This window comes from Adiantum capillus-veneris, chromosome 18 (assembly GCF_014529385.1).
Source record: "Adiantum capillus-veneris isolate H3 chromosome 18, ASM1452938v2, whole genome shotgun sequence".
Classification (NCBI taxonomy): domain Eukaryota; kingdom Viridiplantae; phylum Streptophyta; class Polypodiopsida; order Polypodiales; family Pteridaceae; genus Adiantum; species Adiantum capillus-veneris.
Window position 1 is genome coordinate 103,313,729 of NC_140948.1, and position 16,771 is coordinate 103,330,499.

The window sequence follows — 16,771 nt, forward strand, 5'->3', positions numbered from 1 at the left end:
CAGATAAAACCTATAAAGCTCAAGGGGATAACACCAGAAGATATGGACGAAGATGAATGGAGCGAAATGGATGAATTGGCACTTTCTACCATTATGCTGACTTTGGCAGAAAGCGTTTACTTCAATGTAGCAGACGAGATGTCGGCTTATCAAGCATGGTTAAAGCTGAGTGATCTTTATGAGAAGCAGAGTGCAGCTTCACAGGTATACTGGCTTAAGAAGCTTGTTGACTTGAAGATGAAAGAAGGGACACCTATGTCCAATCATCTGAATGAATTCAACACCATCTACAATCAGTTGTCAGCTCAAGGTGTCAAGTTTGATGAACCTGTGAGAGCTATGTTCCTGTTGATTACATTGCCGGAAAGTTGGGACACTTTTCGCACAGCTTTGAGTAATTGTGCACCTCCAGATGGTTTGAACATAGCAGGTGTAGAAGGAAGTCTGCTTACTGAAGAAACCAATAGAAAGACAATGGACAAAGGCAAAGGAACAGCCTTAGTTGTCAGGGGAAGGACCAAAGAAAAGTACAAAGGTGAAAAGAGGAATCAGTCTCGTAGCAAGTCCCGCAGTGCTAAAGGCAAGAGTGACATAGAATGCTACCATTGTGGCAAGAAGGGTCACATGAAAAGAGACTGCAAAGAATGGAAAGCAGAAAAAGGCAAAGAGAAAGTTGAAGACCATGGTGAGAAGAACAAGTCCTCAGTGAAGATTCAAGAAATAAATGTGACAAACACTGTTGCAGAGGATGACAGTCTACTGTCAGGAGACATCTACTTCTTGAAGAATACAATGGACTCAGCTCTTCTTACAGCATCTGATGGAAATGCACTGAGTGACTGGATTATAGACTCAGGGGCATCACTTCATGTGTCTCCAAACAAGGAGTGGTTTACCTCTTATGTGCCCACTAAAGATCATGTTCGGCTAGGCAATGGGCAGACATGTGAGATCTTAGGTGTTGGAGATGTTCAATTGAAATTTCAGAATGGCTCTTCTTTCACGCTAAAGAATGTGAGACATGTTCCCGCAATTACAAAGAGCTTGATCAGCACAGGTTTACTTGATGATGATGGCTACGTCACAACTTTTGGACAGAACATGTGGAAGATATCCAAGGGTTCTATGACAGTAGCACATGGAGTAAAGTCTGGAGGACTTTACATGATTTATGTATCAAATGTCTCTAAAAATGTAATCAATGTAACCGAGCAGCCGAACGTTTCTTTGTGGCATAGCCGGTTAGGACATATGTCCAAGAAGGGAATGGAAATCTTGTCTCGTTCTGGTTATTTTCCTGGCTTTTCATTTAATGATTTTGAATTCTGTGAACATTGTCTGTATGGTAAGCAAACATAGCAGCCACATAAGCATAGAAGCAGTAGAAGAGATACACAATTGGCACTTGTTCATAGTGATTTGTGTGGACCTATGCCTAAACTATCTCTAGGGGGAGCTTCTTACTTTATGACATTTATAGATGATTACTCGAGGAAAGTATGGGTTTACTTTCTCAAGCACAAGGATGAAGCGTTTAGTGTTTTCAAAACGTTTGTGACACTTGTGGAGAATCAGAGTGGCAAGAAGCTTAAATGCTTACGCACTGACAATGGTGGAGAGTATGTTTCAAAGGCCTTTCAGGACTTTTGTGAGTCAAAAGGTATAAAACGTGAACTTACTGCTCCTTACAATCCTCCTCAAAATGGTGTTGCTGAGAGGATGAATAGGACCATACAAGAGAAGGTCAGAAGTATGTTGTCTAATGCACAGCTGCCAAATGGGTTTTGGGCTGAAGCTGTATCAACAGCTGTTCATCTTGTAAATAGATCTCCTAGCAAGGTTTTGCAGAAGGATTCAGTGGCAGAGATGGTATGGTCAGGCAAAATGCCCTCATACAAGCATCTCAGAGTCTTTGGCTGTGAGGCATATACTCACGTTCCAAAGGAATTTAGGAACAAACTTGAGCCAAAGAGTAGAAAGTGCATCTTTCTAGGCTATGGTAATTCTGGTGAGATGGGGTACAGACTTTGGGATCTCGAATCCAGAAAGGTTGTCCGCAGCAATGATGTTCACTTTAATGAATCCAAATATCATTCTAAACCAGAGAGGGTTGAGGAGATTAGAAGAGTTGTCTTCCAAGAAGATGGACCTGCACGTGCAAGACAAAATGTCAGGGCTCAAGAGGAGCAAGGACATGATAGAGTGGAACCACAGGTTGTGGCTGAGCCTGAGCTACCTATTGTGCGTAGATCTGGACGTGTCACGCGACCTCCTGATAGGTTTGTTCCATCTATGAACTATGTCATGTTGATTGATTGCAATGAGCCTTCATGTTACAAGGAAGCAGTGCAAATGAAGGACTCCGGGAATTGGCAATTGGCCATGCAGCCAGAGATGACAGCTCTGCATAAAAACCAGACATGGAAGCTAGTTAAATTACCACGCGGCAAAAAGGCTCTACCCTGTAAATGGGTTTACAGGTATAAGATCACCGCTCATGATAGTCAGCCAAAGTACAAAGCAAGGCTTGTTGCCAAGGGCTTTAAGCAAGAACAAGGCATTGACTTTGATGAAGTCTTCTCTCCGGTGGTCAAGATGACTACATTGAGATGCTTTCTTGCATTGGTTGCCATATTAGATTTGGTGTTGCACCAAATGGATGTCAAGACAGCGTTCTTGCATGGTGATTTAGATGTGGAAATTTACATGCAGCAGCCGGAAGGGTTTGTTGAGAAAGGCAAGGAAGATTGGGTATGCCAATTGTTAAAGAGTCTTTATGGCTTAAAACAATCACCGAGAACATGGTACCATAAATTCCACAAGTTCATGCTTTCTCAAGGCTACAAACGTAGTGAGTTCGATCACTGTCTATATACAAAGAACGCTAAGGATGGTAGTTGGCTGATCCTTATTTTGTAAGTGGATGACATGTTGATTGCTAGGAAGCACTTGGAAGAAATTTCAGCTTTGAAGTCAAAGATGGCAAAATCGTTTGACATGAAAGACATGGGTGAGGCAAGTCATATACTTGGTATGCGCATTGAGAGAGACAGATCAAAGAAGTTGATTTGGTTATCTCAAACAGAGATGTCTGCATGCATCCAGCTGTACACAACACATGGTAGCTTAGCCATGATGGCTTTTTTGGAAGCCAAGCCCATTGCACACACCATCCATAGCATGTATGTGTATGATGTCGCCATGTAGCCCGTGTCATTCAATCTGTGAATGGATGGACAACATTATAGATCAAACAAAACACACTATCTTAAAGCAAAAATGTTAAGCAACTAATCTATCATCACCCGCTTGTTTATACGCATGATCATTTGTGGACTCAATTGTCACCAGCTCAACTTGAACTCGGGGGTGGGGATTTATGTGAGTCTTGTAAGCTTCACCTGAAAACATGATAGTGTAAACTCTCTCAGAGGATTGATTTAATCTACGCAATACTCGCAAAGCAACACGACAAAGAAATTTACTTTCTTCCTAGACACTCGTACAAGCAGCCAATCTGAGATTCCCATCCCAAGTATATAGCATTTTTCTAGACAGATCTCACCAACTAGTGTCCTTAATATCTGCTTCAAACTTGTTATTCAATGTTTTCCATAAGGGATCCCATTTTTGCATGATCTCATCGACGACTTCAATTGATGGATATTCAAGAGCATCAATAGAACAAATGAAAGATCCTTTCGGTTTGTAATATCCCTCAAGCAAGAACGTGTCTGCCAATGGTTTCAAACGCTTGGGATCCCAACTCACCTGTCGTGCCTTCTCTAGCTTTGTCAATTGACATAACGGAACCCAAGGCAGTGGAGTTTCTCACTTCTTCTACATGAAAAATGTGTCTTATAAAAATTTCTCAAACCACAATGGTTGACTAATCAAGATCAACGGCAAATGCCTTCAAGTTCTTTAAATGCTTGGACAACATATCGTCACATAGTGTGATATCCTTGTTAACTGGGAATTCCTCACCAGCAATAGATCCAGTTGTCATGTACGCTTCTAGATCTCTATCATCTATCTCTTCCTCAGAATCCTCCACGTCAGCAAAAACCTTACCAGAGGTGCCTTCATGTACCTTAGACCTTCCCTTTTGCAGCCTTGGTAAGTGCTGGTTTAGGTAAAGTGGGTGGTGTGGGCACACTAGCGACATGTGTGGCTTGTGGAATCAAGGTACTAGATGTTAAAGACACATTGATTTGTTTATTGCCTTTTCTTGCCTTTTTTTAGATTTGCTAGAAAAAATTAGTACTATTCTTGATAGTTGATTAGTGTCATTTGGAAAATTTTCTCTAGCTAAGGAAAACAAATTCTCACCAAATTGTTTTTGGGCCATGTGATGATGGTACCCTCTGCCTTCTTTAAGGTTAGGAGGAATATGAGGGAGAGGAACGTCTTTGCCACCAAACACCTCAATGACAAAAAACAACATAACAAATAGAAGGGAGTTTCCGCCCATGTAAGTGGGCTAAGTTGCACGTATTGTCAAATTGTCCTTGCCCAATTGCATCACCGTCGTAAATAAATTTGATATATGCACCAACATGAGCTTTCTTTCTAGGGGCCATCGCAAATATCCTTGAAATTGAATCTACATAACTTACCAATTTTAGCAATGTCTAGTATCCTTATTGGTCACGTTATCTGCATGTCTAAACAACGTTCTCACTCCATGTCCCTCCTCGCAGAATCTTTTTCTCTCATTGTCTATCCTCGGTATTTCGCACTCACTCTCTACCTCTCACAAAGCTTTATAAAGGGATCAAAAAGCCCACTTATGTAAATCTATAGATGGCAGAGTGCAGTTTTTTGGCAAGAAGAGAGAGGGTGAGAATATAAGGTAAGATGCTAAAATCTTCACAAGCTTTCCATGTGCTTACCTCCCTCTCCCTCTCCCTCTCTCTATCTCTTTGCAACCCTATCTCTAGCACTCCCCGCCTTCCCCCCCCCCCCCCCCCCCCCTCTCTCCCTCTCTCTCTCTCTCTCTCTCTCTCTCTCTCTCTCTCTCTCTCTCTCTCTCTCTCTCTCTCTCTCTCTCTCTCTCTCCCCATGTTAAGTGGGTGCTTAACGCCCACTTAGCATGGCAAGGAGAGAGCAAGAGAGTGAGTGAGGGAAGGATACATAGATAGAGAGGGAGAGGGAGAGGGGGGGCTAGAGAGATAAGTGTAAAATCAAATCATTGGAGAAGGTATTACTTCTGCTTTAATAACCTCAACAACAACTATGCAAATTAAAATCTTCATGCCTTATTTATAGGCAACGTGGGGTGTCTCCAAAGCAATGAAACTCTCTCTCTCTCTCTCTCTCTCTCTCTCTCTCTCTCTCTCTCTCTCTCTCTCTCCAATGCCCACTTAATCAATGCAAAAAGGAGAGATAGGGTGATGGAGTTGGAGAGCAAGGGTGATAGGAGTGGGAGACCTCCCAACTCCCACTTAATCAACGCAAGGAAGAGAGATAGGGTGATGGAGTTGGAGAGCAAGGGTAATAGGAGTGGCGGGGGGGGGGGGGAGAGAGAGAGAGAGAGAGAGAGAGAGATTGAAATTTAAGCAATTGAAATAAATTCTTCTTTGATGTATTTCATCAACGATAAATTTGTTCATATCATTTTCATTAATCATGTTGGCTTGCGGATCTAGATGGTTTAAGAGGCTCCAAAGCTTGCTTACTTAGATGTACTCAATAGACTATCGTGACTTTAATGAAAACTAAGTGCTTTTAATCATGCTTTATGAAAGCATGCTTGAGTGATGTGTAGGCTTTTAATTTCAATGCTTAGGGAGAAAGTACAGCTGGGGCACATGCCTTATCTTTCTAAATTGGCACGACACTCTGCATGTATGTGTGTCCGATGAGCTATTCACATAATTACATAATTTCACAGGGAATAAGAAAGTGAAATGAAGACTCTCTCTCTCTCTCTCTCTCTCTCTGGAGTCCATGGAGAGAGAGAGAGAGAGAGAGAGAGAGAGAGAGAGAGAGAGAGGAAAATAAGCAATGAAATGAATTCTTTTAGCAATATAAAAGCAGCTTAAAGGTATATACTTAGGCAATTATTATGGCATGGAAAGGAAGATACTTAGGCAATTGATATTTAAAAGCACACAGTTTGGAAGCTTCTAAATATCCCAATATAGGGGGAGAAAGGGTCTTAAAAAGAGAGTGAGAGATTAAGAAAGGAAAAGAGAGAGAGGGAGAGAGATCCATGCCTTTCTCTCATCTTTGGTATCAACCCATCAGAAAGCTTTGTCTCCTCTTCTAGTTCTTTCTCTATTGCACTATTTGATTATGGTAGTGATAAGCTCTAGGAAAGTGATAGATACATAATGTTGAGGAGATAGTTTTATCTGTAGGGATAGTTTTAAATTATCTCACCTTACAACCTTCTCCCTCTTCCACATCTATAAATTGTGATATTCTTGAAATTATGGAGATATTTGAGACTTCATATTGTCTATAAATACACCTTCATAATGACCAATTTTCAACAAACCAATGTTCATTGACCACATGGCTTCTTCGTCGTCCTGCAAGGCTAGTTTGTTTGTGCATACTCTTTGTAATGAGCCAATTCTTTTGGATTGTTTAGCAAGATATGCAATGGTAAATCCTATAGATTTTGGGTGAACCAATAACTGTGAAAAATTTGTTGTTTTGTCTACGCTGGATGGAGACAGACATACGCAATTAAGAGATGGTGTTCCTATAGGAAATTAGATGTAGCATATTCTGGATTCAACCTTGTCAACGAGATTCCTATTGGTCTTGGGAAGTATCACATGCAGTAGTGTTGGGAATTTGATTGGTCAAACTCCAAATGTTAACTTGGTGGATTTGTCTAACAATTTATCCCAAAGAAAAACCTCCTTATGATAGCAAACCTTATGTGGAGGAGGTTTGGATAAAAAAAGAGAGCACTGGACACACCACTCGTAGAAGTATACAAGAGAGCCAATTGACACAAATGACACTAGAGCACATAGTACTCAATGGCCACTAGTACCCCAAGTTGAACAGAATGATAGCAAGGTGCTCAATTAGGAAAATGTTGGAGGAGGTGCCACAAGAATACGACGACAATTGCATCTATGAGATGGAGCTAGTACCTGATGGTGTCTCCAAAATGGTAGGAATGGAGCAGATGTGTGATGGCCATTATATGGGTGAAACTTGTGCACACAAGAATGAAGTATCCAGCTATCATTAGGCGTAGTAAATGGGGTGGACACTTCATCTGTGATAATACTACATGTCCACTTAGAGCAGTGAACGGACATCCAAATCAAACTTCTTGGACAAGAAAATTGGTGACATCAATTGCTTCAATGGGCATGTTGAGCTTGACAAACAGAACCCTAAAATGGCTCCATTGTGGAAGAAGTCCAGTTCTACTTTGGGAGTGCCCTTGCATTGTTTATTATCTGCTTGCCGCCAACAACCAGACACGTCTTATCTTCGATCCATCGTACGAGAGAGCTAGTTTCCCGTGTGGTCACCGAAGTTTCTACTAGTGGTCCCAACATTTGCAGGTGAATATTGCTAAACAAATGGTTATGGGAGTAGTGGTTCAAGAGAACGGAAAACAATTGAACAACAATGAACTCCTCTCGATCTTGGAGGAGATGAGACCATTAGTCCATACCAAAGGTACAGTTACAACTTTCATGAAAAAACACTCGATATGATTGTTTCAGATTCAAACATGTGATGAAAGAGGCCAGTGCTGCTGGAATTGGAGTGGGGACAGAGTCTCAGTTGCTTTGGCTGAAGAACACATGTGGGTATAAGTATTTCCATGGCATGTTGTCCTCTAGGCAGTGCAATGATGTAGGGAAAAGATGCCACGTGTTGAAGATGTCAACCACTATGCCAAGTTCAAGTGTTGAGCTTGTTAATTGCAACAAGATGGGACTGGGGACTTGCAACAAAGTTGGGTTTTCTTTGACGACGTTCGCAGGGTCATGGGATGGACAACAATGGCCACACATGTTTATGATCTTGCATAAATAGCCAATATGCATGAGACTTATCCTTTTTCATCCGTCTGCATCATTTATAGGGTTTTCATATAAATTTCCTAGGATTCAAGAAATGCAAACCATTGCTATATGTGAGATGAAAGGAGAAGATACCCAAGCGCATATCATGTTTTGGGAAATGATGAATACAGTGCTCCTAAACAATGGACATCTGCCAACTGATTTTAGAGGATTCATGGCTGATGAGGCAGGAGAAAATTAGAGAGCAGTATGCTCAATGGTTAAGGGTGGGCCAAACAACAAAATGGAAGGTAAAGAGCGTTCTTGTTTGTTTCATTGGGAGCAAAACCTCCAAATCCATACCATCCAATATGTGCTCAAGAATTTCCAAGATGAGCACAAGCGTTTTTGTGAACTATGGCGTTGTACACAAAGTGAAGATGAAGCCACAACTCTATATAGAAACGTACAAGCTTGGTGGGATGTGGACAAAGTGGCTGACTCAAATCTGTCTTGCAGATGGACTGTTGGTTGAGTTGGTGGCATGTGTAGTAGCCTCGATGGAGAAAACACTTTGTGGGGGTAAAAAGTGCCAGATAATGTTATTTGTGAAGATTGAAAGCAACACCTTGTATCGTCATAGACAAAAAACTTTTATGCAAGAAGTTGATGATTTGTCATTCGTTCCCACAATGGACCTGGAAAAAACCAAGCATGCAAGATGGTTGGCAAGTGAGGGCAATAAAGAGATGCTTAGCTTGTATGACGCATGTGTGTTCAACCTATCCAATTCCTTGCTTCAAAGTGTGAAGATGCTAGGTTTGTGGAGGGTCGATATCATGGAGTTGGACCCTGTGTGGAAAAGTTGGCTCATCGACCAGAGAAAGGTAGAGCCTCCACGCCGACAATTGTTGTTGCAAGAGAGGTGGCCAAAAATCTTAGGGGAACTCCTTTGTATCAACATCTAGTTGTTGAAGGAGATAATGTCATAGTTTAAAGGAAGATAAATCAAACAGGCCATTTAATGAAAATGGAACAGGGGTGGTGGCAAAGGAGTCTAAAATACATAAGACAATGTGGGCAATCCGTCGGATCCTAAAAGGAAGCAGGGTGCAATGCCAAGGATGGTTGGGTGCACAAGGGGGAAAGTGAAAAAAGAGCATAAAAACAAAGGTGAAGGTACAACAGCGCCCTCATTTTGGGGGATTAGACCTTGGGAAAATGGAGTAGATAGTGTATATGGTAGAGGTTCTAAGGCTCAATTTATGTGGTTTTGCAATCATAGTGTTCAGCGAGAGTGTCCTCCATATGGCCCATGGAGAAAGGGACAAACTTGACAACCAATGAATTGATGAATTTGGAGGTTGCAAGATACACAATCAAGAAGTAAGCAACAACAAATTCGGTTCAAGTGCGTTATTGACCAAGAGTGTCAGTTGCTGCATCAAAGCGAGTATACTTGGTAGTTGCATTGGAGGCTAAGATAGTGGGTCACACTATTATTAAGCCTATTTTACATGAGAATCTTGTGGTGGAAACCTCTACCTCGTAGGTTTGAGGTGAATCTTATGAAGTTCACATTGCAAACAGTCCCATTTGTACATATGGAGAGTCCACAAATTGCATAGCATAGAACAAACCATACATGGCTTGCAAGCACATTTACTTTCTCTTCCTTCGCTACTTTGGGCTCAAAGTGAACCATATCAGGTTTATCCATCAGAGCAAGCTCACCAATCACGTGTCGTCAGACAGGGTAGTCGAGTATTGTGTGCTACTGTTAGCTCTTATAACCCGAATACAATCAATCCATGTTCTACGATTGTATCTTGTAAGATTAAATTGGATAATTGAGACATATTGTTTGGATTCATTATCTTCATGTGTCAATGTTCAATCAATTGTGCTTCAATTTTTTGTCCAATACGACGCACCAAAATGACCCTTTTAAATGCTTGGATGGTTTCACTCTCTCTCCTCATCCTGGGGTGGGGGGTGGGGGGGGAGAGAGAGAGAGAGAGAGAGAGAGAGAGAGAGAGAGAGAGAGAGAGAGAGAGAGAGAGAGAGAGAGAGAGAGAGAGAGAGAGAGAAACAAGGGGAGACATATGGGGGCATAGAGAGGGGGTCAGATATTGCGCTATGTATATGGAGATAAAAAGAGATGGACAGATAGAGGGATCGAGAGAGAGTGCGAGAGTGAAGGGGAAGCGACAAAGAAATATGCTCTATTAAATAGAGAAGGGGGGAAATGGAGGTAGGGAGAAAGGACGAGAGAGAATGATAAGACAAGAATGAGATATAAATAGCGAAAGAGGTAGACAATGAGAGAAAGAGAGAGGGAGACACACACACACACACACACATATATATATATATATATATATATATAGAGAGAGAGAGAGAGAGAGAGGGGGGGGGGGGGGGGGAGCTAGATAACAATTAGAAAAAACTCTCTTCAAAAAACTCGCTATAATAACTCCCATGAAGAAGGTGCCATGGACACTCCAGAAACAATTGTCATGTTGGATACACCTCGAATTTGTTATTATCAACGTGTCACTTGAGAAGAATGAGCATCAGTTGCCTTCATAGAGAAATTGAATTGTAGACCACATACGTCCAAGAATCCCCATTCGTGAAGTGTAAACACATCATGTACAAACTTCCTAGTTAATGAACTTTGGAACACATCCTGTCCATAATCTAGCCAACAACAATGAACTGGCGTGCACGTCCATAGTTCCTTGCCAAATGCATGTGCATTGAACTGTGACCCACGGGTTCAAACACGATAACTTGAACTCCAACACATACGTCTTAATTTCTGGGAGCACTATTTGCCCCTCTCTGCCACTCACAACCCTCTCCTTGGCCGAAGCTAGTGGCAGCAACAACATCCACTTGACTAGAAAGCTGGAGTCCTCGCTAGTGTAGTCACACTAGCAGACTCCTTATTATCCTTCCTTGAGTCACTATCATTGCTTTCCTCATCATGCTTGCCTTTGCCTTTGTCCTTTGTAGGGATTTTGTCTTTGCCTTTGGATCAGTAATCTTTAGACGCACGACTACTCTTCCCACAACTGTAACAACGGCTGGTGGACTTCTTTTTAAAATCTAAAGCAGCAAGTGCTTCACCAAGTTTGTCAAAAACTTGAATTTGCCTCGAGTGATTAACAAGCCTTCCTCCTCCATGAGAAAAGAGCTGAGATCATCAAATTCCATCTTTTCCTTCGTGATTTGTAGCCATAGTGTCCTAGACACTGTTTTGTACTCCTCGAGCAATTTTGTGAGTACCAAAGCATCTAATTGAGTGTTGGTCTCAGTGAAATTTTCATAGCCGATAGTTGATCATGAATAACCTTAGCCTTCATTAGAAAAGACTGCATGGAACTTTCAATTGGAAACTTCATGGCAAACAATTGTCCAAGAAGGGTGATCGTTTGCATTGTGGAATCCGATCAAACATTCTAATGAGCTTGAACCACGTATCATTGGCAGTCTTCAAAGTCTGTATGGCTAGAGAAATTTCCATTTTAAGAGATTCCACAATGGCTGACACTGCCCTAGCGTTGCTCACATCCCAATCAACTATGATTTTAGATGCTCCTCATTCTGAAGGCGAGGAGTGTACATGTTGTTGGTATCCCTCATAGGACGCGGCTTCAAGCCATCAACTATATCCCATAAGCCTTTCCGCATGAGCTAGACTCGCATAAACAAATTCCAATGAGCGTAATTATCATAGGTCAGCTTGTCACTGGCGCTCCATGTTGCAGATACAAGATCTAGAAGTAAAGCGTTGCTTCCTTCTTGCACTCCAAAAGGCCCTCAGAGATTCCCAAGCCGCTCCACAAGATTATTCACAAAAGGGCTCCAAATTTCCTTCCTTCAAATCCACCAAGACTTTGTCAATGGTGATCCTCTTCATTGTCCTAAGGCGCCCATCACTTTTTGCATATAGTGTTTTAAAATGCTACTAAGAGAGAGAGAGAGAGGGGGGGGGGGGGGGGGGGGGGGGGGGGAGTTGGGCTTGTCGATGGGCATAGCGAGGAGTCTATTGCCATCAAGGGGGGGCTCAAGAGGGGCGTTTCAAAATGCAAGAGAGTCCGATAGTCGTCCATGCCACCGTGGCCGAGGTCACCTAGCTACCATCGTCGAGCACTTGCAAATGCTACCATTTTGAAACTCTATGGCCAGTGGGTGTAGCGCCCACTATTTCTGGTAGTGGAGCCATAGCAATGGGGAGGAGGCAAAAACCCACCCAAATGTAGTGCTTTAAAACACTGACACAGGAGGGAGAGGAGGAGCGCCATGGGCAGGGGGGAGGAGTGTCGTCTCTTCTCAACGCTTGCTTGATCTCTTCCAAGGCTCTGATACCATGTCAAAGTTGACGATGCAGAAGCATTGAACCAAGGAGAAAAGAGAGAGAGAGAGAGAGAGAGAGAGAGAGAGAGAGAGAGAGAGAGAGAGAGAGAGAGAGAGAGAGTTTTGAAACAACCAACCTTGGCAATGAAATTAATATATCTTTATAGTGGGGGCTAGGTGTGTTTATATACTCACATTAGCAAATTGTCCTACCCAAGATTTGACAAATAAGTAAAATGAATAGCTAAAGCCAAAATAAATATTGGGATCACATTGGGCTATTCACTTGAGATGCTATAAACTTTAACACATCCCACTATGCTTGCTCAAAAGTTCGCAAAACAGTAGCAACAAAATTGCTAGAACGTGCGTCATCATCCACAACTCGTATCCACAAAACCTGGTCTTACATCACAACCTTGCACGATGTTCCAAATGCCTTTTGCAACAAAGTGGATAGTTGTCCCCATCCAATTTATCCTCACTAGACATGTGAAAAACATTATGTTGTCAGCCATGGCCGGTAATTGTGCGTGATGCAAGAACTGTTTAGATTAAAGAGAAATTGCACAAAACCAACTTGTGCAATATAGCATAACCCACAATAGACTTCAAAGTGCTTGTTTTGCAAAAATCTACGATATCAAAAGCCCTATACAAAAGGACAAAATTACCTATATAGTACTATCAGTGGTGGAACTTGCACAAAAGGACAAAATTACCTATGTAGTACTTCCACTAGTGGAAACAGAGGTTGAAATGAGCCCAAATCAAAATCCTGATAGCCCCAAGGACAAAGATATTTCTTGAAGGTTATGGCGCCTTACTGCTCACCAAAAATCACCTCAATGGGAGAACACAAGCTGGAAGGTCGTTAGCGATGCTGCCCTAGATGTTGAGCCCCACTTTTATACCAATTGTTGGAAATATGGCTATAGGAATGCATACAGAGATGGAGAAGATGAAAGAGAAGTTCAAGAGCACACAACATAAGAAGTAGTATTATTGAGTTAATATAAAAACAAGGCTTGTCCCATAGTGATGGAAGTATATATAAGCCAAGGGAAAAACCTTCTAGTGTTGCCACATTTTGGTAGTGATGTGTGCGAACCGACTTAGAACCGTCAGGACACCTTTTTCCCTCTTTAGGAGTTTCTTCCCCTCCCAGCTTGTATACGTGTCCATCACTCTTGGGCAATCCTCATCGTTGTATCATGACACTTAGTAATAGTACTTTGTGTGTTGTGTGCTCTTGAACTTTTCCTTCATCTTTTCCATCTTTGTGTGTATTTTTACAGCCGTATTTCCATCAGCTTGCTACTTGTTCAAGATTCAATACTCTCTCTCTCTCTCTCTCTCTCTCTCTCTATATATATATATATATATATTATATATATATATATATATATATATATATATATATATATATATATATATATATATATAAAGCAAAAAAATATGTGACGCAAGGCATATGAGGAGAGCAATAAGAAAAACAAGGCGATCTCTCATGAAGAAAATGTGCCCTAGGAGGAGACAAGCCCCTTGAGCAAATAGGAAGGTGAAACCTATGAGTCTAAGTTACAATTGACAATATGCTTTTGGAATTGCAATAGATACCCATGGAATATGGGGGTTGGCATTGATGAACTAACAAAAGCAAAGCCCTGATGTTGTACTTCTTTTTGAAACTTGGGAGCATGATACACAAAGGTTAACGAGTTGGAGGATTACAATGTACATTCATTGATCTGGTAAAAAATCTCAAGCAACAAAGAGGGCAAGGAGGGGTAGCATGTATGGTTAAGAAAGGATTGGAATATTTTGTATCAATTGTGAAAGATGACAAGCACAAACATTATGTATGGAAAAAATTTATGACACCAAAAAGAGCACCCATTTTTGTAGCTGGTTGTTACATTCCTCGTCACAATTCCCCCTTTTATGCTTGCATGGAGAGAGATGAGCCATTTTTTTATTTAGAGGAGGATATTTCTTATCTTAAAGGCGAAGGTGATGCTATCGTCTTTGGGGATATGAATGCTCACACAAAAACATTGCAACATGATACTCAAGGATTTGATAGGCCATATGTTTCAAGGGAGTTGGAGGAATTTCACCTGTATTATCGTACTTCAATGGATAAGAAAGACCCAAATCACTATGGAAAGTTACTTTTACACATGTGTAATAGCACAAGTATGCTCATTGCCAATGGTGTATCTGTTTGGAGTGGAACCAATGGACTTACATGTAGAAAACATAATGGTGATAGTGTGATTGACTATATGCTACTCTCCGAAGCCATCATGTATCCCATAAAGAGTTTTACGCTTGGCCAATGGACCCCAAAATCAGACCATTTGACCTTATGTATTGACATTGCATGTGGAGAAGCAACTAAACATGATAATCTCAGCCAAAGGGAAGAGAAGTTATCACTATATATGGATTTCAAACCGGCACTTATGTACATTGAAATTGTTGAGCAAAAGCTATGGATGACAAAGCTTCAAAATGATACACCATTGGAAACTAAAAGGGCTTTCAAAAAAATTATTTGTTCTTGTGCCGAAGTTTTCTTTGCCATAAAGCATGTCCATGGTATCAACATTGATAGATCACACAAAAGGTGGTTTGACAAAGAATTCCAAGATGCTCGAAACTCCTTGATAAAGCTTGATGCAACTATGGACAAAGAAAACTATGAAAGTCATTTGTATACATACAAGGCATTGATTCAAAAGAAGAGAAGAAGATGGGACAATTTTTTCAAGTCCAAGAAAAGGCACATGCATGTGGAAGATTTTGGAGAAACTGGAGGGGCAAGCGGGTTGAGAGTTTCAGTAACTTGAGTCTTGTGGATATTTACACACATTGTAGACAATGTGTGTACATATCCACACACATTGCCTACAATGCCATTTTATGGTTCACTCCCACGCTTTTTTTTACTATTGATGATGTATGCGGTGGACTCAAAAAGTTGGCCACTCGCAAAGCGGGAGATCTTCAAGGTATCAAGCCAAAAATGATTAAATGGATGTGAGAATTTACACACGAGTGGATGTGTGATATGTTGAACCTTTCACTTCATGGTATGCCTTATGATTGGAGTACGAATTGGATCAAGCCTTTGCATAAAGGAGGGGATGTAAAGAATGTAAATAACTACCGGATTATAATGATTGGGTCGCTTATGGAAAAGTTGTTTGGGTGCATAATGGAGATAAAATTGAGTGATTGGGTTAAAGAGAATGGAAAGCGTGCAAAAGGACAAGCTTTTTTTGTCGACGCCATAACACCATTGATCATCTTGTCACTCTTTATGTTCTCATGGAGGAAAGTCGGTTGAAAGGTAAGCGATTTTGTGCTTTGTGGAATCTAAGAAAGCCTTTGATATGATTCCACATAACAATTTGTGGAGAAGAAAGGAAGAACTCCAAGTACCAAGTGAGTTTATGCTTGCAATTTATCTAATCTATGAGAAGGTGATGCGTCAATTGCACATGGGAAGAGGAATTTCAGAATTTTTGCAAGCGCTGTTGGGATTAAACAAGGATGTCCGTTGTCACCAACTCTCTTTGGTCTATGCATCGATCAATTGGAACAAATGGTACTTTACTTTATGCAAGAAGAAGGCATTGAAGAGGTCACTATTTGCAATGTGGTAATCATGCTTTTGTTGTATGCGGATGATGTAGTGCTTCTAGCACACACTTTAGAGGATGCCCAAAATCTTATGGTTGTCCTCTTTTTTTTTTTTTGCATAATGGGCTGATTGTGAATTAATCCAAAACAAAGGTTAACCAACAATAAGGAGAAGCCCTGCATTGTGTACAACAATGCGACACATTGAAGTTGTTGAGAGCTTTGAGTACCTTGGCCTTGAGGTTCTGGCCAATCACAAGTGGCATGAATGTGCTATGTGTCATTTGGAAGCGGGAAAGAGAGTGTACTATGCATTTGAGAACATGTGTAAAGTGGGAAACATCAAGTGTTGGGTTCTTAAGAAGTACCTTTCTGACACATTGGTGACACCGGTTCTTCTTTATGGAGTTGAAGTGTGGAATGGGAGCATCTCAAAGTCTACTTGGAAAGAGTTTGAGAATGTCCAAAGGCGTTTTCTTACAAACTTTCTCCAAGTTAAGACACAAACACCATATATGCTCCTACTTCTTCAGTCGGGATCTCTTCCAATTGTGGTTATGGGCATGGAAAGAGTTGTGGAGTACATGATAAAGATGTGTCAAAACCCCTCACATTGGCTTCCTACAATTGCATGGGAAGCAAGCAAAAAAGTTCAAAAGACGCATAAAAGCAAGATCTTGAGCACGAGATGGATGCAAACATAAAGAAGTGGTTTGAAAGATGGGATGCATTGCACTTGCTACATGATGCCTCGATTGACTCCC